The sequence below is a fragment of the Carcharodon carcharias genome, chromosome 4 (assembly GCF_017639515.1).
Source record: "Carcharodon carcharias isolate sCarCar2 chromosome 4, sCarCar2.pri, whole genome shotgun sequence".
NCBI classification, from domain to species: Eukaryota; Metazoa; Chordata; class Chondrichthyes; order Lamniformes; family Lamnidae; genus Carcharodon; species Carcharodon carcharias.
Window position 1 is genome coordinate 2,069,809 of NC_054470.1, and position 27,172 is coordinate 2,096,980.

Below are 27,172 nucleotides of genomic sequence, written 5' to 3' on the forward strand. Positions count from 1 at the left end.
AGTTTCTATTTTTTGTACAGCCTATGGTGTAAGTCACAGCTTGGCTGCTGACAGGACGATCCAGGGCACTATATACTGTAACCCTTTTCTATGATATGGTCCCAACTCCTCAGATACTGAGGCTGTCTATGCCTGCATGCAGCAAGACCTGGACAACAGTTGGCTTGGGCTGAAAAGTGGCAGACTAAAACTATTTCCAAAGAGAGAAGATAACCACCTCCCTCCCCTTGATGTTCAACAGCATTCCCTCACTGAATCCCCCGCCATCAACATCCTGGGGAAGGGGGGTTCTATTGACCAGAAGATAACCAGTCACAAAAATACAGCAGGTTAGAGGCTAGGAATTCTGTGGCGACTAACTCACCTCCTGACTCCACCATCTACAAGGCACAACGCAGGAGCATGATGGATTGGTCTCCAATTGCCTGGATAAATGCAGCTGTAATAATACTCAAAAGGCTCAAAACCATACAGGACAAAGCAGCCCATTTGATTGGCATCCCATCTAGCACCTTAAATATTCAGTCCCTCCACCACTAGCACACAGTGGCAATACAATGCAGCAACTTGCCAAGCTTCCTTCAATAGCACCTTCCAAACCTGTGACCTCTAGCACCCAGAAGGGCAAGGGCAGCAGATGCATGGGACGACCACATCTGCAAGTTCCCCTCCAAGAAACACACCTTCCTGACTTGGAGCTAAACTGTGTCCTTCACAGTCACTGGATCAAAATCCTGGAACTCCCTCCCTAACAGCACTGTGGGTGCACCTGAACCACACGGACTGCAGTGATTCAAGATCAAGCTCATCACCACCTTCTCAAGAGCAATTAGGGATAGGTAACAAATGCTAGCATTACCAATGATGTTCACATCCCATTAACAAATAATATTAATTATTTGTGACAGGAAAAGATAAACATAGCAAATCCAGATAAATAAAGTGGAGTAAATGTGCTTTGTTCCCATAAAGCGGAAGCTATTTGTGGTAGAGATATATGAAGTACAGAGAAAACTCTCAAATAGACTCTCAAATGGACAGAAGACTGGCTGATCTTCCCTCTACTTAGCCCAGGAACACCAAGATCAATGTTAGCACGCCTACTGGTATGTCAACTGAGAATAGCTAGCAATACTGATCAAATTTCAGACTTATCATCTTTTTGGCTTTGTATCAAGTTAGAGAGTAGATTTGCCCTCTAAGAATTTGGCTTGCTTAATTTTTTCCATGAAGAAAAAGTTAGCACAAAATATTTGATCTTACCTGATCCATAATGTGCATTACCTATAAATGTAGTATAACTGTAGCTATGGGAAGATGGTGATGTAACTGTAATGTCACTGGACTAGCAATTTAGAAGCTCAGGCTCTTGCTCTAGGGACATGGGATTATATCCCCACCATAGTGGCTGGTAAAACTTAAATTCAATTTTAAAAATCTGCAATTGAAAGGTAGTCCCTGTAATAGTGACCTCGATACTATTGTCAATTGTCATAAAAACTCATCTGGTTCACTAATATCTTTTAGCAAAGGAAATCTGTTGTCCTTACCTGGTCCGGCCTACATGTGATTTCAGAGCAAGTCACTCAGTTCAAGCACAATTAGGGACGGGCAACAAATGCTGGCCTTGCCAGTGACACCCACATCCCATGAACAAAACAAATAAAAGCACTTTTGAAATTACACTTAATGTTGACTTTGAATATTTATTGAAGAATTCCCACTAAAATAAGCACAAAATCGTGTTACACTTGAGTATATGGGGTATAACAGTAAAGCAGTTGAAGGTCACATTTTCAATAAAACATGTACTTTTATCATAAAGCAATCTGTATACATCTGCAAAGTGCCACTAAAGTACTACTTGGCTAGTTACACAACTAAATTCTAATCAAACATAAATTTAAACACTGTAAATAATGAATACATGCATCAGCATTTAACAATCAGAAACTGGAATAGTTTAGAACAAGCAGGAAGGCCTGCATGGAAGGAAGAGCTATGAAGACATTAAAATATTTCTTAAGGTGGGCTTTCAGACCTTATCAAACACAGCAGCACCTCATACTTGGTGGTAATATATGATTTTATTTTAAAAGGGAGCAAACACAAAATAGCAAACATCCTTTTCTCCCCACTTTTTCCCTCTGTTTGCAATGAGTATTTAGACCTTTCGTTCTTCAGCAAAAATGAAGAATAGTTTCTTTGGGAAAATAAAAACAAATCTGGGGATAAAATCGACACTACGCCACCTTTGTTTCCACAATCAGCTATCCATTCAACTGCATTTACTGTTCAGCTTTATAGTATTTTCCTGTGGGTTGGCAAATGTTCCACGGTCGTTATTGGTACTAAGACTGTGAAGGTGTCAACTAATTTTTTCTTACATGTCGTTTATAACTATAATTGCCTACCTGAGAAAAAGGAAAGCCTCGCAGAGATTGGTATAGGCCTATTTAAGATAAAAAGGTTGGCACCATGAATAATATACTACTGACTTGGTGAGAGTTGCTCTTGGAACTAATAAATCTGGAAAAAAAAAGTTGGCTCTAATTTACTGAATTGTGGCAAGAATGGAACTGATTCTCGTGTAAAAAGAGAGAATTGGGTTCTGTACACCCCACTTTTGGCAATGCATTCTTCTGCGCCATTCACTTGCTGTCAAAGAAAGGGTCTTCTATTGGCAAGTACTTCTTTCTCAGAACATTTATATTTTGTTATATTATATTCTATGGATATAACCCTAATACTTTTCTCCAGTCACATTACTTTCAATCGCCTAGTTTTGAAATTATTGAAACGTAAAATACCTTAAGCTTACTTTATGGTCACATTTAGTGTGTTTTATCCATTAAGGACGTAATTCAAAGCAACAAAATCTCTTGTCTCAACCTGCAGCTGAGTATTTAAAAATGCATTTTTAAAAGATTTCTTATAACTATGAAAGAAGTACCTAAAGGGAAAAAGTAATTTAAAAAGGTAAGGTTGCAATGCTGCAATTGTCCCTTTATCACTCAGGCACTTTCATGCACCCAGGTTACTATAACTCAACTCTTCAGTCAACAGGTACTGCTCCTAGCTTAATAGGTTCAATATGAAAGTCACCACACATTCAGAAACAAGTCAATCCAGTCCAAAAAATGAAAGCAATCAGTAAAGCATCAATACCCTCCCAGAACAGGGAAAATAAAAATAAAAATCCATCAGAGCTACCTTGCCAAGGAGCATGTTTAAAATCCAAAATAGCACCATTCATCAGTGTCTCATATCCTGTGGCAGCACCTCAATCACTTACCACAAGGAAACAATGCATTACATACTATTACAGTATTTCTATACATAAAATTTACATGGCTAAAATATGAGGTTACATAGGCGATTGAAGATTTCAGACATACATTATGAATAACAAGCTTAATACATTAAAATAAAATGTAAGGGACTCTCAGCCTTTGTATTCTATTTGTTAGTAATGAGAAAGTCACATGTAAAAGAGGAAACGCTTTGGTTGTTTACTTCCAATGGAATAATGGAAGACAATGTGGTGCATGGTACGAAGAGGCCTGAAGGCCCACCTGTATTGGTTGTAAACATTGTTGTTCACAGTGTGTATATTTTAGAGTTTCCAGTTTAGTGAAACTGATATTTGTTGTTTTGTGGTAATATTGTCCATGGTACAAATCAGCCAGGTTCAGAGTCCCCTCAATTTGTTTTATCTAAAAATTAAAATAAACACAAACTCTGAAACTGTGCCATCTCATCAAAACCCATACACCAAGTCAATACACATGGAAGAATAATGATTGAAAATAGAGTGACTCCATTTTCTTTTGGCAAAACATGAATCTGCCTCCAGTGAAGGAGTCAGTCCAAGGACTTCGCTCTTCTTGTTCCCCTTCTTGCCGGTATTTTTTCCTGGTGGGAGGCATGAAGCATTCCCTTTAAAGAAAACACAGCATTAAATTCAGCTCAAACCATTTATGTACGGCATAGTTCCTCAAGCAGATTTTTAGATGAGAACATTGTACAAAAAATTATTTATCAGGAATAAATGTAAAGTGTAGCGTTAATTAAAGATGAATCCTTACTTTCACAAAACCATCCAATAATTAATCACTGCCAGTACTAGAAATTTTGTTAAAATAAATTGCACCAACAAATAAGATTTTTTGATGTTTATTATCTTTATCCCAAGAATGTTCCCACCCCTTCAAGTTTAAAATGCAGCGTTTGTATTTATTCCCTGTTAAAATTCCTCATCAAAACCACTACTTTCTCTCACCCTAGTCATTCCAGTGGCATACCTCTCATTTCACTCCCTTAAGTCAAAGGTATGCGGATTTCACAAAATTGTTACAGTTCCGAAGGAGGCCATTCAGCCCACTGTGTCTAACCCGGCTCTCCGAATAAGCATTTACTTAGTGTCATTCTCCAGCCTTTTCCCTACAGCCCTACGTTTTCATGAACGTCTTTAGCGGACAACTGGTTTAGTTATCCATCGCCAGATCTGGTTGGACCACGTAAGCATTATTGGGTCCTGCTCTCCATTACTAAAACTGCTTACCCTTCAAGGATCATCCAGGAATACAAGGATCATTCAGGAATACAAGGGTAACCCCGCCTTCTCTTCACCACAAATTGTCTTCTGAAATCATCTTCCCCTGCCTCCTCCACCCTCACCTCTAACAAATAGTATGAGGAACACATGGACTTTTTTGCCACAAAGATCAAGACCACCTGTTCAGCTCTGTCTTCCCTCCCTGTCCCTAACCCATTGGGCCTAACCTTCCTTTACATTCCCCACTACCCTAGCCCTAATTCATATTTTTCTTTAGATTCTGTTTCCTCTCCTGCTTTGTTCTCTCCAAGTTCATCTTGTCCACGAGACCCACCGCCTGCTCCCTCAATCTTATTCCTACCGAACTGCAACTTCCCTTCCTGGGTCCCATGTTAGCCGACCTCTCCTCAGGTATCATCTGCTGTCATCACCCTCTCCTCAAGACACCCACCCTTGAGCCCTCTGTCCTTTTGTCCATCTCTAACCTCCCCCTCCTCTCCAAACTTCAAAGTGTGGTGTTGTTGCCGTCTCCCAAATCCATGCCCATTTTCCCCACAATTCCATTTTTGTATCCCTCCAATCAGCTTTCTGGCCCTGCCTTGGCAGGGAAGTGACCTTTATCAAAGTCACAAAGACTGTTCTCCGTGAACAGTGCAAGACATCTGCTGCCATTTTTAAATGCTCAAAACATGCAGCAGATAAATCACTCACCAAAAGCCTTGGATCGAAAATATGAACTTCAACTGACCAAATTACTCCAATGTGGTGGTGATGGTGCATTAGATTACTCAGGGAGTCCGAGTTGCTCTGGCAACGTGCACCTTTACATCCCTGTTTAGGCTGGACCTATAGATAGTGATGGTAGAGGCTCCAACATTTTTTCCATCACATGACTGACCAGGAATCTCGCCCGTTCTTACTGCCTGCAATTGGCATGTGTTGGCAGGATAATATTCAACCTATTTGGCTGCATTACGAATATACCTTCCTTGGCAACCAAGTCCTGGGGTGGGACTAGACCCCAGGGCTCCTGGCGCAGAGACCGGGACACTAACCACTGCACCACAAGGCCCCCCAACTCAAACATAGAGACACTGAAATGCTCAAATGTAAGTTAAAGGTAGTAATTTCATCTCAGGACAGGTTCAGAAACTGTTCAAACTTCACTAAGGGCAAAATTTAATCCAGGCGATGGGGGTCTTGCCTGCCGGCTGCAAAGCCAGCAAGAGCCCCACACCACCTCCCTCAGGGGAAGGCCAACTGTCAGTCAGGCACTTAAGTGGCCAATGGAAGGCCATTCCTGGGATCAAAGGGCCCAGGAGTTTGGGGGGGGCGGGGGGGTCATCCCATCCTCCCACCCGAGAGCAGTCGGCCAATCAGAGGCCTTCATTGCAGGCAAAGCCACTGGGTGAGTGGTGGTAGCTGCCCTTCATGCAGCCACCAGAGGCCCAGGATCAACCAGGGACCCAGGAGGCAGGTGGGATGGAAGTTGCACAGAGGGGTCACTGGCTAGAGGGATGGGGACGGTCAGGAGTAAGGACAGGGAGGTGGCTCTTAGCCAATGCATGGTCCCTTGATCAGGCAATGAGTGCTTTTGAACGAGGGCTCCCCCTTGGGAGTACACAACATTTTGAACGTGGCGTGTGGAAACTGTCGCACCCGCTGCTGGCTGAACAACAACAACAGCAGCAGCAGCAGCGGGAAGAGGCCATAAAGTGGGTGTTAACTGACATCGTGGCAGGAAGGCCATCCATGAGCCTTCCTGTTCTGGACTTCTGGTTCCTTAGCCAGCTACCCCTCTACACAACCCCCATACTGTCTGATCCTGGGCCTCTGGTGGCTGCATTAATGGCAGCTACCATCGCTCTCCCAGTGGCGCTGCCTGCAATGATGAGCTGCAGGTCTCTGACTAATCAGGCCAGAGGCAGGAAAGCAGCAGGGTCCCCACGCCACACCCTCTAGCCCGATTAAATGCCCCCAGCCTCCAAACTCACCTCAGAGGAGGTTATTAAATTCCACCCTGAGTTTCAGGTAAGCTAACATCCTTAAATACATTTATTTCTTTTTCAATCCCTCCCTGACATCTAATATTCCAGAAGATATCTATTAAATATTCTTAGCAAATATTAAGTGTTCAGAAGAAAAATAAGTAATAGACACTAAAGTTAACACACATGCTGCATCCTCAAAGTGGTCTGATCTTTCAGACTTTGTCCTGCTGGTCAAGCCACTCAGTCTGTGCTGTGGAATTGCCAAAACTAAACATTACTGCCCCCACCCTATGTATCGCCCACTTCCTGCTAGTCTCCCCACTGAGCACCACGCAGTTTCCCTGGGGCTTACTGCTTTTTATTATAGCTCACACAAGGAGAAAACATTGTTGGCAGAAACACAAGCAGAGTTTTCTTTTCAAGTTTCTAACTCCTTGCTTTAACTCCACCAGCATGGACTACAAATGAAACAAAAACAAAAATTGCTGGAAAAACTCAGCAGGTCTGACAGCATCTGTGGAGAGAAAGACAGAGTTAACGTTTCGAGTCCGAATGACTTCTTCAGAGCTGGACTACAAATGACATCATTTTAACGGAAGGATAGACAGGAGGTTTAAAATGATAGTTGTCATGTTAAATTTTCCTTGTCATAAATTTCAACATGGAGCACAGCAGATGTATATCGGATAGAGTTGAATATCAGAAAGTGAACAATGAACAAAACCTTCAGTTTGTTTCCTAATTCACAGTTCTTGAAGTTTGTAATGTTTCCAGTAGCAAATTACTCTATGTTTTCTGATGAATTTGTTCCCGTTTGCCACTGGATATATCAATACTTCAATTATGTGTAATGAGTATGGTTCACCAGGTAGCAAATTAAAGTGAGTGGTGTAAGCCTTTTACTTCCCTTGCCGCTGAGTCCCACATCCCCCTTTATTTGGACACATTTCAGGGTGGAACTTCCTCCTCCCATGGAAAACACCACTGACCCCAGCTACATTTCCTGCTAACCTAACACCTCACCTCCTACCCCTCCCATATTTCTGATAAGTGGATGATACGTTTGCTATATTTAAATCTGCAGCTGCATGTAATAATTTCATTATATGTCTTGATGGGTTCCATTCGGTGCTCAAATTCACCTTTGTAATGGAGCAGTCAAATAAACTCCCCTCCCTTTATATACTAGGTGAGAAATCTGCCAGGGAGTTCTCTAACACAGTCTACCGCAAGCCTACCTTCACTGGATGATACACGTGTTGAGATTCTTACAGTACCACGTGCTATAAGATTGGCTTAATCGACAACCTCGTAAATAGGGCCCGAACCATTTGTTCACCATGCAAGCTTGATGCTGAAACAGGTCGTGTCAAAGGAATCCTGTAGGATAATGGCTCCCCGGAACAGATCCTTTTACACTGTATATCTCACAAACTCATGGAGAGACCTAAGGCCGTCACTTTCAGCCCTGAAAAGTGCCCAGTCTACCTCAGATTACCATGGAAGGGCAAGGTATGTCAAAACCTTTGAGCAACAGGTGAAGCTAGCTGCTTCACGCTGTGACTATGCAGTAGCAACACGAGTGGTATTCTCCAATAACAGGATGCTGCCGTCAAGCCAAAAAGATGCTCTGGCTGCCACAGGAATAAGCAATGTGGTATGTGAGCTCCAGTGCCAGTGTGATGTTAGATATGTAGGCTGTACGTTCCAAAACCTGGCAGATTGTTATCAAACAGCATATCCCAGCCGCAATTCGCAACGGGCAAGGTACAGACCGAACCCAACCAGCCCGTACTTGCAAAACGCAAAACAGTGTCCAACATTGGATGTGATTCTGCAACTGGACAACATTTGCTAAATAATCCTCAGTGTGCTAAGAATTACACTGACAACCAATGTAAGATTGGCAGTTGGGCTTGCAGTGTGCTGCCTTTGTTTGTATCGGAATCTACATATATTAATCCACAGGGCTCTGTTCTTTGCAGACAGGAAGAACATGTGTACACATTGCATCTGTTTTAGCTAACACAGGCGACAGCCATTTGCTGACTCATTCCTCAGGGCAATGCCTTGACCAATCAGCATCAAGCTGCCTGGTTTAAATTTCAAATGGTTAGCAGTTAATTGTCAGTCACCATCATTGGTGCATTCTCCATGGTAGTGCCTCTACCAGAATCACTTGCCAACTAATCAGCACTCTCTTCACATACAGCATAATTTGTTGTTTTCCCCTTATATTGGTATTCTTGCCAATTGTCCTGATGAGTGCAAGACAAAAAGCTTCGACATATCTCTCTTTTCAGCAATACTCAAGTTCTATACTACCAAACGACTATTCCTGTGCTGTAGACGTTTACACACAGGCATCTCAGCCTTCACTAGAGAGTCATGCCAGTCTAGTGATGAATACTTGCATGATGAATACATGGAGTAAAATAATGTTTCAAAAAGAAGCTTTGACTGCTCTAGGAGTGCTCATGCTCATAGAACCATTGAATAGAATCATAAATGATTACAGCACAGGAGGAGGCCATTTCACCCAACCAGGCCATGGCGACTCCTTGTGAGAGCAACTTAGCTAGTCCGACTCCCAGCCCTCTCCCCATAGCTATACAATTTTCATTTTCCTTCAGGTGCTTATCCAATTCCCCCCTGAAATTCAAGGTTGAATCTGCCTATACTATCCTTTCGGGCATTGCATTCCAGACTGCAACCACTTGCTACATTAAATGAATGCTTTTCTTCAGATGGCTTTTAGCTCTTTTGCCAACTACTTTAAACTTGTCTCTTCTGGTTCTGAACCCTTTAGACAACGGGCGGAATTGTCCATGCCGACTGGCATCAGGTGTGTTGGGGGGGGCAATATGAGTGGACAATATGGTGAGAAGGCCAAAAATTGGTTTCATGACATTGTGAAACTAGTTTGCGATCGTCCACTCAGCCCATTGATAACGAGACACATTTCCCGCCATTGGACACCAGGAACCTCATTGCAACACATCAGCATATCATTATAAAGCTAGCCCGCTGGACTCATCCCCCCCCCCAAGCCCTGGATCACCTGCCCATGTCAGCGTGATTGCAAGCCGACATGTTACACAACAGCAGATAGAACAGCGTGCACTTGGCAGGCTGCACTTTGAGGGGAATTCAGTGGTCAGTGCACAGCGGAGTGGAGTGTCCGTGAGGGACGCCTGTTAGACATCAAGGTTGAGGCACGTTTTGGGGGGGGGGGGGGGAAGTGTCAGCAAAGGCTGCCCTGCGATTGAGGCAAACTTTGTGAGGGGAAGGAGGTGGCAAAGACTGCCCTGCATTTGAAGGTAGCGCACAAGTACCTGCCAGGAGTGGGTGAGGTAAGTGGCCACGCATCAGGGAAACCTTGTATAAAGTGACCATTCCTCTGCAGCTGAGACAGTTCAGACGCAGCCACAATGATATGACTGAAGTCAAGCCTCTAGCTTATCTGCCCACTCAAGCAATGCAGAGCATAAAAAGTGCCACCACATGCTCCAGCGCTTTTCACTCCTTGGACACAGTCTGCAAACTAATGAGCATTCTGGTGAACGACTGGGCACGTTGCACAATCCTGCTAAAGCTGGCCGTGCCGCAGTCACTGGTGGAGGCGCTCACAGCCCCTTGCCATGTCATCATCCCAGCTTAAGAACATAAGAAACAGGAGGAGTAGGCCATTCAGCCCCTCAAGCCTGCCCTACCATTCAAAATGATCATGGCTGATCTGCCCCAGGCCTCAACTCCTCTTTCATGCCAGCTCCTCATAGCCCTCACCTCCCCGATATTTCAAAATCTATCTACCTCCTCTTTAAATACTTTCATTGATCTAGCCCCCATAACTCGTTGGACTAGAGAATTCCAGACATTCACTACCCTCTGGGAGAAGAAATTCCTTCACATCTCAGTTTTAAATGAGTGTCCCCTTATTCTGTAACTATGTCTCCTAGTTCCAGATTCCCCCACTAATGGAAACATCTTCTCAACATCTACCCTGTCAAGCACCCTCAGAATCTTGTACGTTTCAATATGATCACCCTTCATTCTTCTAAACTCTAATGAATAAAGGCTTAACCTGTTTAGCCGTTCTTGATGAGTCAACCCCTTCATCCCAGGAATGAGCCTATTGAATCTCTTTTGTACTGCCTCCAATACCAGTATATTCTTTCTTAAATACAGGGACCAAAACTGTACACAGTGCTCTAGGTACAGCCTCACCAACACCCTGGACAGTTGTAACAAGACTTTCCTATTTTTAAACTCCAACCTCCTAGCAATACAGGCCAAAATTCCATTTGCCTTCTTAATGACTGGCTGCACCTGCATGCTAACTTTGTGTTTCATGCACAAGGACACCCAGATCCCTCTGTGCTGCACTTTTTTGGAGTCTCTCTCCATTTAAATATTTCTACCAAAGTGCCTGACTTCACACTAACCTACATTAAACTCCACCTGCCAAGTTTTTGCCCACCCACTCAACCGATCTATATCTCCTTGCAGATTCCTTATGCTCTCATTACAACATGCCTTCCCACCTATTTTTATATCATCAGCAAATGTGGATACATTAAACTCTGCTCCCTCTTCCAAGTTAATATGGATAGTAAATAATTGAGGCCCTAGGACTGATACTTGAGGCACTCCACTATTTATGTCTTTCCAACCTGAAAAAGACCCATTAATCCCAATGCTCTGTCTGCAGTGTGTTAACCAATCCTCAAACCATGCTAATACACTACCCCAATATCGTGGGCTCCTATCTTGTGCAATAACCTTTTATGTGGCACCTTATTGAATGCCTTCTGGAAATCCTAATCCACTACATCTACCGGTTCCCCTTTATCAACTCTGCTTGTTATATCCTCAAAGAACTCTAGCAAATTTGTTGAACATGATTTCCCTTTCACAAAACCATGTTGACTCTGTTTGATTACGTTACACTTTTCTAAATGTCCTATTTCTTCCTTAATAATTGACTCCAGCATTTTCCTAATGACAGATATTAGGCTGACTGGCCTACAGTTTCCTGCTTTGTCTCCCACCTTTCTTGCACAGGGGCATCACACGAGCAGTTTTCCAATCCGCTGGGACCCTCCCGGAATCCAGTTCATTCTGGAATATTTTGACCAATGCGTCCACTGTCTCTGCAGCCACTTCCTTTAAAACCCTTGGATGTAGACCATCAGGTCCTGGCGACTTGTCTGCATCTAGTCCCATTAGTCTGTCAAATACTTTGTCCATCATGATAGAGACTGTTACAAGAACTTTCCTCCCATTAGCTCCATGCATATTTGATATCTTTGAAGACCGAAGCAAAATATTGGTTTAAATTATCTGTCATTTCCCTGTTCCCCATTATCAATTCTCCAGTTGCATCCTCCAAGGGTCCCACACTCACTTTAGCCACATTCTTTTTATATACCCGTAGAAGCTCTTGCTGTTTGTTTCTGTATTTATTGCCAATTTACTTCCATAATCAATTTTCTCCCTCTTTATTGGCTTTTTAACCATAAAAAATTCCCAAACCTCTGGCCCACCACTAGTTTGTGCCGTCTTGTATGCCTTAGTTTTTGATTGGATACTCTCCTTGACCACCTTTGTTAACCACGGGTGGTTCATCCTTCTCACCGAATCCTTCTTTTTGATCGGGATAAATTTTTTGTTGAGCATTATGAAATATCTGCTTAAATGTCTGGCACTGCTCATCCACTGACCTTCCCCTTAGTCTATTTCCCCAGCCTTTAGACAGCTCTCTCTTCATACCTCTGGAATTGCCCTTTTTAAGTTGACGGTACTGGTTTGAAACCCAAGTTGCTCACCCTCAAACTGAATTTGAAATTCCACCATGTTGTGATCACCACCCCCTTGTGGATCCATAATACGAGATTTCTTAATCTTACCTTATTAAACATTACTAGATCTAAAATAGCCTGTTCCTGGGTAGGTTCTGCGATGTATTGCTCTAATAAACCCCGACACACTCTACAAATTTGTCTTCCATGTTATCCCCGCCAATCTGATTTGTCCAATTAATATGCAGATTCAAATCACCCACAACAACTGTAGCGCCCTTCTTACATGCCTCCATTATTTCCCGGTTTATACTGTGTCCTCCAGTGAGTCAACTCTTCGGGAGCCTATAGACGACTCCCACCCATGACTTATTTCACTTGCTATTCCTAATTTCCACCCAAAGATTCCATATCACGATCTATTGCACCTATATCACTACTCACCACCACACTGATACCTTCCTTTATTAACAAAGCTACCCCACCTCCTTTTCCTTTTTGCCCATTTTTCCAGAACGCCGAATACCCTTGAATATTGAGTTCCCAGTCTTGATCACCCTGAACCAAGTCTCTGTAATAGCCATCAAGTGATATTCATTTATTTCTATTTGTGCCATGAACTCATCTATCTTGTTACAAATGCTGCGTGCATTCAGATAAGGAGCCTTAAGCTTTGACTTTTTACCATTATTATTCATTCTGGTTCTGATTTCTGTTGCACTCTTCTGCTTATATTTTCTGCCCCTTCCTGTTACACTTTGATTATCATTCGCCTCTTCACTACCCTGAACCTCTGCTCTCTCGTTTCTCTTTGATTTTTTTGAAACTTCCCTTCAATTGAACGATGGTTCAAATGAAGCCCTTACCAATGGAACAGCTCGCTCCTTCCCCAGTACTGATGCCAGTGCCCTACGAATCGGAACCCATTTCTCCCACACCAATCTTTGAGCCATGCATTTACCTCCCTAATCTTATTTACCCTACACCAATTTGCACGTGGCTCAGGTAGTAATCCTGAGGTTACCACCTTTGTTGTTCTGCTTTTTAATTTAGCCTTGAGCTACTCCTAGTCCCTCAGCAGATACTCTATCCCAGTCCAGTTCCCCTCCCACTCCAAGTTCCCCTCCAGCCCAGAAGAGATGTCCTTAACCTTGGCACCAGGTAGGCAACACAGACTCTCTGTCTTTGCTGCAGAGAACAGTATCTATTCCCGTAACTATGCTATCCCCTATTACTACTACATTTTTCTTTTCTCCCCCAACTTGAATGGCGTTCTGTACCACGGTGCTGTGGTCAGTTTGCTCATTCTCCCTGCAGTCCTTGCCCTCGTCCACACTGGAAGCAAGAACCTCGTACCTAATGGACAAAGGCACTGGCTGAAGCTCGTCCAAAGCTAAGTTCTGGATCCTCATATCTGCCTCACTCGCAGTCACACCCTCCTGTCCCTGACCACGGTCCAATTTGATGTAATTAATATAAAGGGTGTGACTGTCTCCTGAAACACAGTGCCCTGGTAACTCTCCCCCTTCCTGATGTGTTACAATGTCCTCAGCTCAGCTCTAGCTCATCAACTCTGAGCCAAAGTTCCTCAAGCAGCCAACACTTTCTGAAGATGTGGTCACTGTGATCACACCGGCGTCCACCAGCTCCCACATACCACAGCTGCAACACACCACCTGCCCAGCCATCTCTATTATTTTTGATTAATTTGGGTGTTAAATATTTTAAACGTGAACTTCTTAACTGTACTCTTCAGCTGTAATAATGTCTCCTGATTTAGACCACTTGGCCAACCAAAAGACATGGAAGTGATACTCACCAATTGCCTACCTGTTTTCCTGTGATATCTCACTTTGGCCCTGACAGGTAGAAACAGGTTGAAGGGGCTTTCTGCTGCGGGTTTTTATCTCCTGCCGCTGCTGCCCTTCTCACGCTCTTTTATTCTGTGTCTCCGCTCTCCTCGCGCTTTTATCCTGCGTCTCTGCCACTCTCTTTTATCCTGGTTTCGACCAGTCTCCCCCATGGTTCAAGCTAACAGTGCAGCCTTGCAGTGCGGGTTAGGAGAATGTCTGTGTCTGAGCTGAGAGCACAACATGCAGTCCAATGGGCAAAGCTGCCACCAATTGGTCGTTGGAGTGGGGCGGAGGTGGGTGGGGTTTCAGGCAGCCATGCAGTGCACTACTCTCTGGCTAAGTGGTGACCAACACTCTTCAGAATGCATTAAAGGGCTTCAGGCTTAATCAAGACAGGTTCTTAGCACACCCATGCTAACTAACGCGGCTCTCTTTTTCATCCTGCAGGAGGAGTGCATTAGCATCTTGGAGCCTGGTGAACTAGCTGTATACCTCATGAGGTACAGTGAGTGGAGATAACGGAGAAGAGAGTGACTCAGGCACCTGGCTGTGCAGAGGGAGGAGCAGCATCCTCAGGAAGCAGGGATGGATAGCACTCCCACACACGCTGCTGAAGAGCCACAGCAGGCCATCAGTGGTCGGTGCCTAGAAAGGATCTAAAGACACTGCCTTTCCTTCCTGCCGAAGACCGAGAACCAGTGTCACTGAAAACTGTGCATGTCTAGGGCATCAGTCACTCACATCTGCCACTTACTGCAGGACTTGGCACCAAGGGGACATAGAGGGTATCCACTGCCAGTGGCTGTGAAAGTGACAGCAGTGCTCAATTTCTATGCCAGTGGCTCCTTTCAGGGCTCCACAGGTGACCTCTGTGGGATATCAAGCCTCCACCCACAAATACATCCATGAGGTCACAGATGCCATCTTTGCGAGGGCCACACAACTTTGTGCATTTCAGCCGGGACCAGGGTGCAAGAGTGATTGGATTTGCCCAGATCTCGGGTTTCCCACAGGTGCAGGGTTAACTATGTCAACTGCAAGGGATTCCATTTGCTAAATGTGTAGTTGGTGTGTGACCACCACAAAGGCATCCTGCAGGGCTGCACACAGTTTCCAGAGACTGTGCATGACTCTTACATTCTCAGTTGGTCACTGATCCCTAACTGGTCCAGAGACTGCAGGGATGGCTCCTCGGGGACAAGGGCTACCTGCAGAGAACTTGGCTCATGACATCCATCCGGCAGCCTCAGACTGCAGCAGAGCAAAGGTATAACCAGGCTCATGCTGCAACTCACAGCTGATGGAGCAGACCATCAGGATGCTAAAAATGAGGTTCCGGTGCCTGGACCAGTCTGGAGGAGCCTGGCAATATAGTCCACAGGGGGTATCACACATCTTCATCGCTTGCTGCACCCTTTACATACTGGTGCTACAACAGGGAAGGAGCTGGCTGAGGAGGAGCTGGAGGTCTCCTCCAAGTAGGAGGACGTCAACGGTAATCAGGGTGAGGATGTCCTCGATGATGGTGGGGATGAGGCTCTCGCAGTGGTTAGACGAGGCAGGCACGCTCAGGAGGCCCTCACAGCTGCTAGATTTGTGGAAGATGATGACAACGACAGGCAGTGAGGAGACACCACAGATCTTCACATTGTATCTATGAATGTTTGACTCCAGTCTGGCTCATGGCAGCGCACATACCATCTGTGATAATGCTCCTGTCATGGAGAAGCAGTTGAGGCCCTAATAATCGCTTGATTGCAGGAGGATGATGATGACATGCAGTGAGGACACTCCATAGATCTTCACATTGCCTCTGAGAATATCTGACTCCTGTCTGGCCAAGGACAGCTCTCTTGTGCTCTGCGATCTGGGTCGTATCATAGAGATGCAGCCATGAAACTTTACGTGCATCTGATCCTTTGTCCACCTTCAGCACCTGACCCCTTCAGGAGCACAGCATCACTGCTCACAGATGCTGAAGAGATGGGGGCCAGCCCCACCTTATAGGTGCTGGGAGCACACAGACAGAATGACGGAACTCGGTGATGCCTTCTGGCAGCAATGACCAGCACCATCGAGGTGCAGGTAATGTTTCCGAGGAGCGCAGCAGACATCCCTTCCTGATATTCCCGAGTTTGCCTTTGCAGCTCCAGCAACTGTGACATAACCGAGTCCGGAGGCTTGTCATCTGACTCGGACTCAGCAATGTTCTGGCCTCCATAGTCCTCTGCGTGCCGGGGACCTTGGGAGATCCTGCCTCTGCCTGGTGTGGATCAGACAGTGCAATGTGCTCACTAGATTGTGATCCCGAGGCTACTCTAAAGCTCGGTCCCATCGAAGTGTGGGTGAGTGCTGTGACAAGACTTGAAGGAGGGTACCTTCAGATTCCTCTTCAGAGGTTTCTTCGGGGATTGATTGGAGGCCCTGGGTCATGGACTCTGTTGGCTGTTTCCCAGATGTGTCTGTGAAAGCAAGGGGAGATAATTAGTGCCTGGCAGTGGCCTGTGAAAGAGGACACATCACTCAGGGCATGGTTGTCTGATGGATGTTACACTGCTGGATCCTCACTTGGTAGAGCAGCACCAACCTCACCATCAGCACAGGACAGGTCCAGATCCTCACCGAGCAGCTGGATGGCTCTGTTTTCAAAGTCCGTGAGGACTTTGATTTCAGGCATTCCTCCACCAGTCTGTAACCTCTCCCTGTTGTGTGCCAGCTTGTCCTGCATGAGTAGATATGGACAGAATGTAAGCGGGACGCCTGCTAAGCCAGATGATAGGTATGCCTGATCTGTGTGGGTGGTGAGTGGTCCCATGGACGGGATGAGGACAATGACAGTGTGTGTGTGAGAGTGAATGGTGATGTCCCTTGAACCAGCAGTAAGGGCCCTGTGGATGTGTGATGGGTTTGCGAGTTGAGAATGATGAGAAGAGCGACTTACCCTGGCAGAACAAAAGAGATCATTCATCCTCTTGCAGCGTTGGGTGGCTGTCCACTTTTGCAGGGCATTGGCGCTGTCACCACCTCCCAAGCTGGATTGGTGATGTTGCTGCCCATCTTGCGGCCAGAGCAGGGTTAGAGCAAATCACGGTGAGCTTCCACCACCTCCATAAGGCGCTCGAGGAACCCGTCATTGAAGCTGGTGGCTGCAGTCTTTGTGCTTTTTGGGGCCATCCTGTCTCCCGTGCAGCAGGAGTGGGCTGGAAGCACTGAGAGGTGTGCACACAGCTGGACTTATGACTCCTAGTGTGAAGTGGCGAGGTGATGGCGTGCAAATCTGGGGTGATTCTGCCCGATATTTGAACTGAAAAGAGTTGATCCTACAGCTTGTGCTCCTACTCCAGCAAGATGAAGGAGTCAACCGTTATTTTTTCTCCCCCACAGTATTTCTTTTAACTTCAACAATAGGATTCTGGTAGCAATTCCATTGGTGTCTCTATTTTTTCTTGCTAAGGCCTCTCTGCTGGATAATGGGGTCTAACAGCATTCCTGCAAAGTTTTGCTAGTTTGTATATCGTTATGTGGACAAAACCAGCCCCTGGAAAAGTGCAGAGGCAACTCCACAAGTAGCTAACCACTTCCGCCTGCCCCAGAACAGCTGGAGAGTAGTTTTGGACTCGGGGTTGGGAAGCCTTGACCTCGAATTTCGCCTATGAGTGTATGAGATATTCAGAAATTGCTTAAACTTCAACTCTCAGCGTCAAGTGATCTGAATTTCCTAGATTCACTTACTGCCTTCCTAATACACAATATTATACTACATTTTACTTTTTTTGGGTTACTGTTGATTTAGGAAAGACCACGAAATACGTTGGAGGGAGAGGAACAGCAGAATATAAAATGGGAAACAATTTTCTGGAACTGGTTTCCAAATATTTCATGCTTTTCTAAAAATGCATTTGAAAACTTTCATGCACCAACTGTTCCATTCCTTTTCAACCTCTGTCCTCTGACCATCTCATGACAGCACCCGCATGAGGAAGTAACAAAGAGTGCAATGAAAATGTGTCTATGGAAGAGAGGTCTTGGGTTTGAGGCTAATTTATGACTGAATAATCAAATGATGTTGTGAGAGGCAGGCCAAAGTCTGGGATAATATCCAAGAGGCATTGTGCTGCGCAGTTCCTTTCAGCTGCAAAAACATTTTTGTCTTGAACTTTTTCCATCGTAAAAAGGGTTTAAAAACCCAAATGGTCAGAGATTATAGATTCTTCGGAAGGAGAGGAAGTCCAGCTTATTCATGTGGTACTGTACTAATTTTCAGAATCAGAAAGACAAAGATCGGTTTGTTTAGGAAAGATGCATCTGGAGAAGCCTTGTCCTCAACAGTATACATTTCACATATAGAACAGTCACAGAGTTTGACTGAACTAGCTGTGACCCTTTGTGTCAAAGCACATGAAGAACACAAGTGGGTACCATTGTTGTGCAGGTTCTAAATATCTGTACAAAATGAGTTTTTAATAATCTTAGCATTAAGTTCACCAAAAATAAAACCAACTAAAGGCCATCTAACAGATGCAAAAGTAAATTCCCTCTGCTCTGCCCCAAAAGTGAACAAACTTCTGGGAGAATCTGAAGCATGTGTAAAAAGACAGTTATAAAAAATTGTGTCAGTAAAAAGCCAGGCATCATTTGGTCACTTGTCCCAATATCTTTTTGCTTGGTTCAGCAAGCATTTTTTCTTCCTTCTGCCTCTGTAAAAAGTGCTTGCTGAAGATACCAGAGGTGAATTTCTATGGGTGTTCTCCCGCTCATCGCTATAATAATGGTGGACGAGCTTGGGAAAATGGCATAAGCAACATCTACTGTGTCAGGCATTTTGGTGGTTCCTTCACCCATGTCGATGACAGACAAGTGGAGAATCTCCATGGAGATTCACCCCTTCACAAATCAAGGTGTCGTTACCGCAATATCCTCAATGTTGTTGTTGTTGTTGAGAGGGGACTTCTGAGTTTCTGAACTATGAGGACAGGAAGCATAATTAAGAATGCAGCTGTCCATCTGATGTAATTTTTTTATCCAAGGTCAAAGTCAATAATACTAAGTTAACTGAAGCCTCAGCTGAACAGATAATTTGTTGGCCAACTAGATTGGGTCAAAAAAGCGAACTTGACCACTAACTGAAATAGATCAGTAAATAGGACCCAGGATAGCAAGGATTTTTAAAATGCATTTATTTGTAGTCTGTGGCTCCCTGCACGGGTGTCTAGGCCAAGGTTTGTTAACTTTGGAGCTGGGCCTTGTTTGGCAGCGATGTAACACATCGCTCTGAGTAAACCAATGCCTCCTAAAAAGGTGACAGCTACAATATGTTAACCTCATACTTAAATTTCTTACCAAAGGAATGCCTCCATCCTTGGACCTGGTCTTCAGCAGTCTCGAGGTGACATGAGTGACACCAGGTCAAAACTTTGCCAGACCTTGCAAAAAATCAGGAGAAAAAGACAAACTATTGTTTTCTTAAGCAAATGTCAAAATAATAGCAAAAAGATAAATGTAATCTCTTTTACATGACTGAAAAGAGCAGATATGTATAAAACATTTACTGGATACAATTTGATAACTGCAAAAGTTAAGTGACTGTTACAACACACACAACTAGAGATGCAAGATACATTGGCCAGGATGCCCCGGTGGACATTGTCACAGTGGGACGAGAAAATTTGGACAGCCGTTGACTTTTAACAGCTCTCCAAGTGTCCCCATCCAGCCCATGAAGATGCCCAGTATCAGGGCTAGAAAATCCCACCCATTCTTTGGGATTTGAAGCTTTGCACTGTCAGAATGTTCAGAGTTGTAGGAAACACTTGTGCAAAAATAAATTAAAATCTGGAATGGGATTCTATGAAGGGACAGTGTTTCAAGCCTAACGGAAAACATCAAAAAAAAGGTGTCATAAATTGAGAACAACTCATGATATACCCATTGTTCTGTGGTTTCAAGTAGTGCATTAAGCATTTTACACTTTATTTTGTGAGTTACATCTACGGACACTATCACTGAAGTATTGCTAGCCAATATTTTATGCAATTACCAGTAACTCTGTTAGCTAAAACAGTCCTTTACACCAGGAAAGAGGTCAATACATAACATGACATTTAAGCTGATAAAAGCAAAATACTGCAGATACTGGAAATCTGAAATAAAAACAGAAAATGCTAGAAAAACTCAACAGGTCTGACAGCATCTGTGGAGAGAGAAACAGAGTTAACGTTTCGAGTCTGTAGGGAAAGAAGGGTCATTCAGACTCAAAACGTTAACTCTGTTTCTCTCTCCACAGATGCTGTCAGACTTGCTGAGTTTATTCAGCAGTTTTTGTTTTTATTTTATATTTAAGCTGATAGTTGGAGTAAGCATTAGGCTACAAAAAAATCCCCAGGTGCTTGTCCTCTGGCACCAAGTACAAAGCCTTCGAGTATTTTTACACTTTTAAAAACAAAGGTCAAATTCATAAAATACCCCTCCTCGGTTACCTTGGTGACACTGTTATGCCGCTTCATATAAAAAAGAAATCAAGTCTTCTCATAATGTGCATCCAAAACTTGTGGAATGGAATTAATTCAATAGGCCTACAATTTAGGAATAGTGTACTTAAATGTTTCTTTAAGGAACAGCACATCGCACCTATTGAAATATAAAAAAAAGGACCTCCTGTACTCATTGTGAAGGACTTTACACTCCAGCTGCACTTTGTTGTAAGGGCGTTTGCCTAAACAACTGGCGCTGTGCCAACATAACACATGGAAAAGATGCAACATCTGCAAAAGAATTACATAATAGCAACTTCCTGTTCAAATAAAATGTTAGCTGAACTATATTGTTTTCACATTGAAAAATTAAGCATGCAACACTTATCTCAGTACAGTAGTTAATCTCGAGATGAGAAAAGGTACATTACTGTTCCATAAGGATTCATTCCAGAGTATTAGCTACAGCAGGCCCAGCCAGCTTTCTACAGCAAACTTCACTGATGCAATCCTAAAATTTACTCCAGGCCTGGATGATATCAAGGGAGCACTAAGGAAGTAAAAAGATGTAGCGTGTTGGCATTTTGTTACATGCAGTACAGGGAGAGTACAATAAAGGGAAACAGTACAGCTGCAATAAAAGCCATTCCACGTTAAAAAGGATGTTACAGCAATAGAGTTCTCGGTTTCAGTAACATCATTTGATATAATTTGTAGTCATTTTTATCCCAATCTGTCTGGTTTATTCAGGAATATCAAAGTATACTTCCAAGTTTAAAGCTAGCTTTGCAACATAACTGAAAAGACATCGGTGCATTTATTCAGTTATTACTGTTGCACAATTTAGGTATGTGTAGTTTCCATGGGAAGGAAAGACCAATTTTTAAAAAACAAATACCAACACCATGAACAGTTGGATTTACAAAACAGTATTCAAAGCTGCACCCAATATTGATAGAAAAAGCAAAGCTACGTTTCCACATCAAAAACAACAATTGCTGGAAAGACTCAGCAGGTCTGAGGGCTTCTCTGGAGAGAAAGACAGAGTTAACGTTGAGTCCGAATGACCCTTCTTCAGAAGCAAAAATGTGGTGAAATATATACTGTTTACACCGGCAGGTGAAGCTGGATCGAGGGCCAGTGATAGGTGGAGGCAAAGGAGAGATTGACAAAGATGTCATAAACAAAAGGTGGAAGAGGTGTTGATGGTGATGATACTGACTAAAGGAGGTGCTAATGGTGACATTAAGAGTGGAAAGCAGGATGAGCAAGTGACAGATGGTCTTAGTGGGGGTGGAATTGGGGGAGGGGATGATGTGGGAGAAAAGATCAAAATAGGCTAAAAAGTTGGGGATAAAACAATGAACAGAAATAAATAAATAATTATAAAAGAAAAAAGGCGGGAAAAATATATATATATAAAAAATTTAAAAATATTTGAAAAAAGGGGATCAAAAAGGGACGAGGATGGAGTTCATGATCTGAAGTTGTTGAACTCAATGTTAAGTCCAGAAGGCTGTAAAGTGCCTAGTCGGAAGATGAGGTGCTGTTCCTCCAGTTTACATTGGGCTTCACTGGAACAATGTAGCAGGCCAAGGACAGACATGTGGGCAAGAGAGCAGGGTGGAGTGTTAAAATGGCAAGCGACAGGGAGGTCTGGGTAATGCTTGCGGACAGACTGAAGGTGTTCTGCAAAGCGGTCACCAAGTCTGCGTTTGGTCCCTCCAATGTAGAGACCACATTGGGAGCAGTGAATGCAGTAGACTAAATTGAAGGAAGTGCAAGAGAAATGCTGCTTCAACTGAAAGGAGTGTTTGAGCCCTTGGATGGTGAAGGGAGGGAAGTTAAGGGGTAGGTAGTTGCACCTTCAGGAAATTTCATGGGAAGGTGCCTTGGGAGGGGGTTAAGGTGTGGGGGGGGTTGGAAGAGTGGACCAGGGTGTCCCGGAGGGAACGATCCCTACGGAATGCCGACAGGGGGGGTGAAGGGAAGATGTGTTTGGTAGTGGCATCATGCTGGATTTGGCAGAAATGGTGGAGGATGATCCTTTGAATGCGGAGGCTGGTGGGGTGATAAGTGAGGACAAGGGGAACCCTATCATGGTTCTGGGAGGGGGAGGAAGGTGTGCGGGCAGAGGTGCGGGAGATGGGCTGGACACGGTTGAGGGCCCTGTCAACGACCATGGGTGGGAAACCTCGGTTAAGGAAGAAGGAGGACATGTCAGAGGAACTGTTTTTGAAGGTAACATCATCGGAACAGATGCGACAGAGACGGAGTAACCGAGAGAATGGGATGGAGTCCTTACAGGAAGCGGAGTGTGAGGAGCTGTAGTCGAGGTGGGTGTGGGAGTCGGTAGGCTTGTAATGGATATTGGTGGACAGTCTATCACCAGAAATTGAGACAGAGAGGTCAAGGAAGGGAAGTGTCAGAGATGGACCATCTTAAAGTGATCGGAGGGGTGGAAATTGGAAGCAAAATTAATACATTTTTCCAGGTCCAAATGAGAGCATGTAGCAGCACCGAAACAGTCATCAACGTACCGGAGAAAGAGTTGTGGGAGGGGGCGTGAGTAAGACTGGAACAAGGAATGTTCCACATACCCCATAAAGAGACAGGCATAGCTGGGGCCCAGGCGGGTACCCATAGCCACACCTTTTATTTGGAGAAAGTGAGAGGAGTTTAAGGAGAAATTGTTCAGTGAGAGAACAAGTTCAGCCAGATGGAGGAGAGTAGTGGTGGATGGGGATTATTCGGGGCTCTGTTCAAGGAAGAAGCGGAGAGCATTCAGACCATCCTGGTGGCCCCTTGTCTTCACTTTTCACCCCACCAGCCTCCGCAAAGGATCATCCTCCACCATTTCCGCCAACTCCAGCATGATGCCACCACCAAACACATCTTCCCTTCACAACCCCCTGTTGGCATTCCGCAGGGACCATTCCCTCCGGGACATTCTGGTCCACTCCTCCATCACATCATCCCCTACACCTCAACCCCCTCCCACGGCACCTTCCCATGCAATCGCAGAAGGCGCAACACCTGCCTCTTTACTTCCCCCCTCCTCCCCTCATCGTCCAAGGGCTCAAACACTCCTTTCAAGTGAAGTAGCACTTCACTTGCACTTCCCTCAATTTAGTCTACTACATTCACTGCTCCCAATGTGGTCTCCACTACATTGGAGAGACCAAACGCAGACTGGTGACCACTTTGTGGAACACCTTCAGTCTGTCCGCAAACATGACCCAAACCTTCATGTCGCTTGCCATTTCAACACTCCACCCTGCTCTCATGCTCACATGTCTATCCTTGACCTGCTGCATTGTTCCAGTGAAACCCAACGCAAACTGGAGGAACAGCACCTCATCTTCCGACTAGGCACTTTACAGCCTTCCAGACTTAACATTGAGTTCAACAACTTCTATCATGAACTCTCTCCTCTGTCCCCACCCCTTCTTGATCCCCTTTATTCAAATATTTATTTTTAAAATTTATTTATATATATTTATATAATTTTTTCCCACCTATTTCTTTTATTTTCTATTTATTTATTTCCATTTATTGTTTTATCCCCACTTTTTAAGCCTATTTTGATCTTTTCTCCCACACCATCCCCTCCCCCAACTAGAGCCGTTTGTCACTTGCTCATCCTGCTTTCCACTCTTAATGTCACCATTAGCACCTCCTTTATTCACTATCACCACCGTCAACACCCCTTCCACCTTTTGTTAATGACACCTTTGTCAATCTCTCCTTTGCCTCCACCTATCACTGGCCCTCGATCCAGCTTCACCTGCAGCCCCCCCCCACCGCCCCTTAAACAGTATATATTTCACCACATTTTTGCTTATCTTTCATTCTGAAGAAGTCACACGGATTCGAAACGTTAACTCTGTCTTTCTCTCCACAGATGCTCTCAGACCTGCTGAGTTTTTCCAGCAATTTTTGTTTTTGTTTCAGATTTCCAGCATCCGCAGTATTTTGTTTTTATCCTAGATTTATACAAGTCTGGGCATCAGAAGCTTACATATGGATATGGCATCCAAGTACAAGAGAACTCAAAGTAAGTAAGAAACTTGGGGAGAGATGCTGTCAGGCCGGACAGAGAGGGCCAAGACTGTGGAGGGAGGGGTTACACAGAATGTGCAGCACTGTAACAGATTATTTATGCTCCATACAAGCCCCCTTCTGCCCCACTACGGCTAACCAACTCAACATATCCTTCCATTCCTTTATCCCTCATGTGTTTATGTAACATCTCCTTAAATGCATCTATACTGTTTGCCTCAGCTACCCCATGTAGTGATGAGTTGTAGATTCTCACCACTCTGGGTAAAGAAGGGCAGGATTTCCCTGGTCCAGTGGAGGCAGGTTGGGAGGTGGAGGGTGACAGTCGAGGGGTGTTTTTGTGACTGGATGCCTGTGTCCAGTGGCGTTCCACAGGGATCGGTGGTGGGTCCCTTGCTGTCTGTGGTATATATAAACGATTTAGACTTGAACTTAGGAGGGTTGATCAGTAAGTTCACAGATGACATGAAAATTGGTGGGGTGGTAAATAGTGAGGAGGATAGCCTTAGATTACAGGAGGATATAGACGGGCTGGTCAGATGGGCTGATCAGTGGCAAATGGAATTTAACCCAGATAAGTGTGAAGTGATGCACTTGGGCAGGACAAACAAGGCATGGGAATACACGATGAATGGTAGGACCCTGGGAAGTACCGACGATCAGAGGGACCTTGGTGTGCATGTCCACCGGTCCCTTAAGGTAGCGGGACAGGTAGATAAGGTGGTTAGAAAGACATATGGGATACTTGCCTTTATTTGCCAAGGCGTAGAATATAAAAGCTGGGAGGTTATGCTGGAACTGTATAAAACGCTGGTTAGGCCACAGCTAGAGTATTGCATGCAGTTCTGGAATCCGCATTATAGGAAGGATGTGATTGCACTAGAGAGAGTGCAGAGGGATTTACCAGGATGTTGCCTGGGCTGGAAAGTTTTAGTTATGAGAGATTCGATAGACTGGGGTTATTTTCCCTGGAGCAGAGGAGGTTGAGGGGGGACGTGATTGAGGTGTGTAAAATTATGAGGGGCATAGATAGAAAGGAACTTTTCCCCTTGATGGAAGGATCAATAACCAGAGGGCATAGATTTATGGTAACGGGCAGGAGGTTTAGAGGGGATGTGAGGAAGAATTTTTTCACCCAGAGAATGGTGGGAATCTGGAACTCACTGCCTGAAAGGGTGGTAGAGGCAGAAACACTCATAACATTTAAGAAATATTTGGATGTGTGCTTGCGATACCATGACATACAAGGCTATGGGCCTAGTGCTGGAAAATGGGATTAGAATAGTTAAGTACTTGCTTGACCTATGGGCCAAAGAGCCTTTTTTTGTGCTGTAGACCCCAAGACTCTGACTCTATAACTGGCAGGATGTTGGGGGCAGGTATCAAGAGGGGAGCCTGACATCTACCCGCCACCATGGCATATTGCCAGCCTTAGGAACCTTCGCAGCGCAGTTGCCCACCAGGGAGCCAACTGAACCACTTAATAGCCAATTAATACCGAAGATGCGGGGAGAAGCCTCCTTCATGGGCATTCCATGGTACAGAGGGGGGACAATGACACCACCACTGTAACAGCTATCATCCCTGATCGCTGGGACCTTTATGCCTGGCCCTGGCCTCTCCAAAGACACTTAAATAAACCGCTCAGACACCCACATTCTGCAGCTGCAACCTCAGCAATGGCTACCACTAGTGATGGCAATGCTGAGGGGTGACAACCCTTGGGGGCGAGTCACCATCCTTAAAACGGATGGCAACCCCAGCGGTGGCCTGTTAATTGGCTGTCTCCGGTAAAAATATCACCCCAAGATCCCGCTGAGCAAGGTTGACTCCCACTTTCAACCCAGCAGTGGGACATCCAGCTCCTCAGAAAACTCAGCCTGAAGTTTCTCCCACCTTCCCTACTGGATTTATTAGTGTCTATTATTTACAGCAGCTGAAATTTAATTCAGACAAAAGTGGAGTGTTACACCTTGGCAGGAACAACGAGGAGAGGTGATATAAAGAATATAATTGTGAAAGGGATGCAAGAAAAGAGAGACCAGGGTGGGGTACATGTGCACAAATCATTGAAGGTGGCAGGACAGGTTGAGAAATATTTTAAAGAGACCAATGGGATCCTGAGCTTCATAAACAGAGGCATAGGCCAGAATTTCAAGTGTTAGTTTCAGGCCCGTGGCCAACCTGGAGAAAGGGTAAATCACGTGTGACGATGTAGGCGTACACCCCGACATCATTGTGCACTTGGCAGCGTGCCCACCAACGAGTCAGCCACTTAAGGCAATTAAAAGGGCAGCTGACAGGATGTTGCCGGGAAGTTTTTCAGTCAGAGCACAGGCAGCCGTCCTGTTCTTTCACTTTTCTCATCCAATGACCAGATTAAAAGGGGGGGGGGGGGGGGTAGGGTAAGGAGCTGCAGGGTACCTGGCACAGACTT

At 44.6% G+C, this 27,172-nt stretch overlaps 1 long non-coding RNA gene across 5 annotated transcripts in view; it reads right to left on the minus strand.

The window, feature by feature from the left end:
* Window positions 1-1,686: 1,686 nt before the first annotated feature.
* The window catches only part of LOC121277280, a 58,552-nt gene continuing 33,066 nt past the window's right edge, over window positions 1,687-27,172 (minus strand). For all 5 annotated transcript variants that reach the window (XR_005942844.1, XR_005942847.1, XR_005942846.1 and 2 more), the window contains 3 exons: window positions 21,105-21,223; window positions 19,544-19,626; window positions 1,687-3,939 (listed from right to left, as the gene is read on the minus strand). This is a non-coding gene — a long non-coding RNA (uncharacterized LOC121277280). The remainder of the gene's footprint in view (window positions 3,940-19,543; window positions 19,627-21,104; window positions 21,224-27,172) is intronic.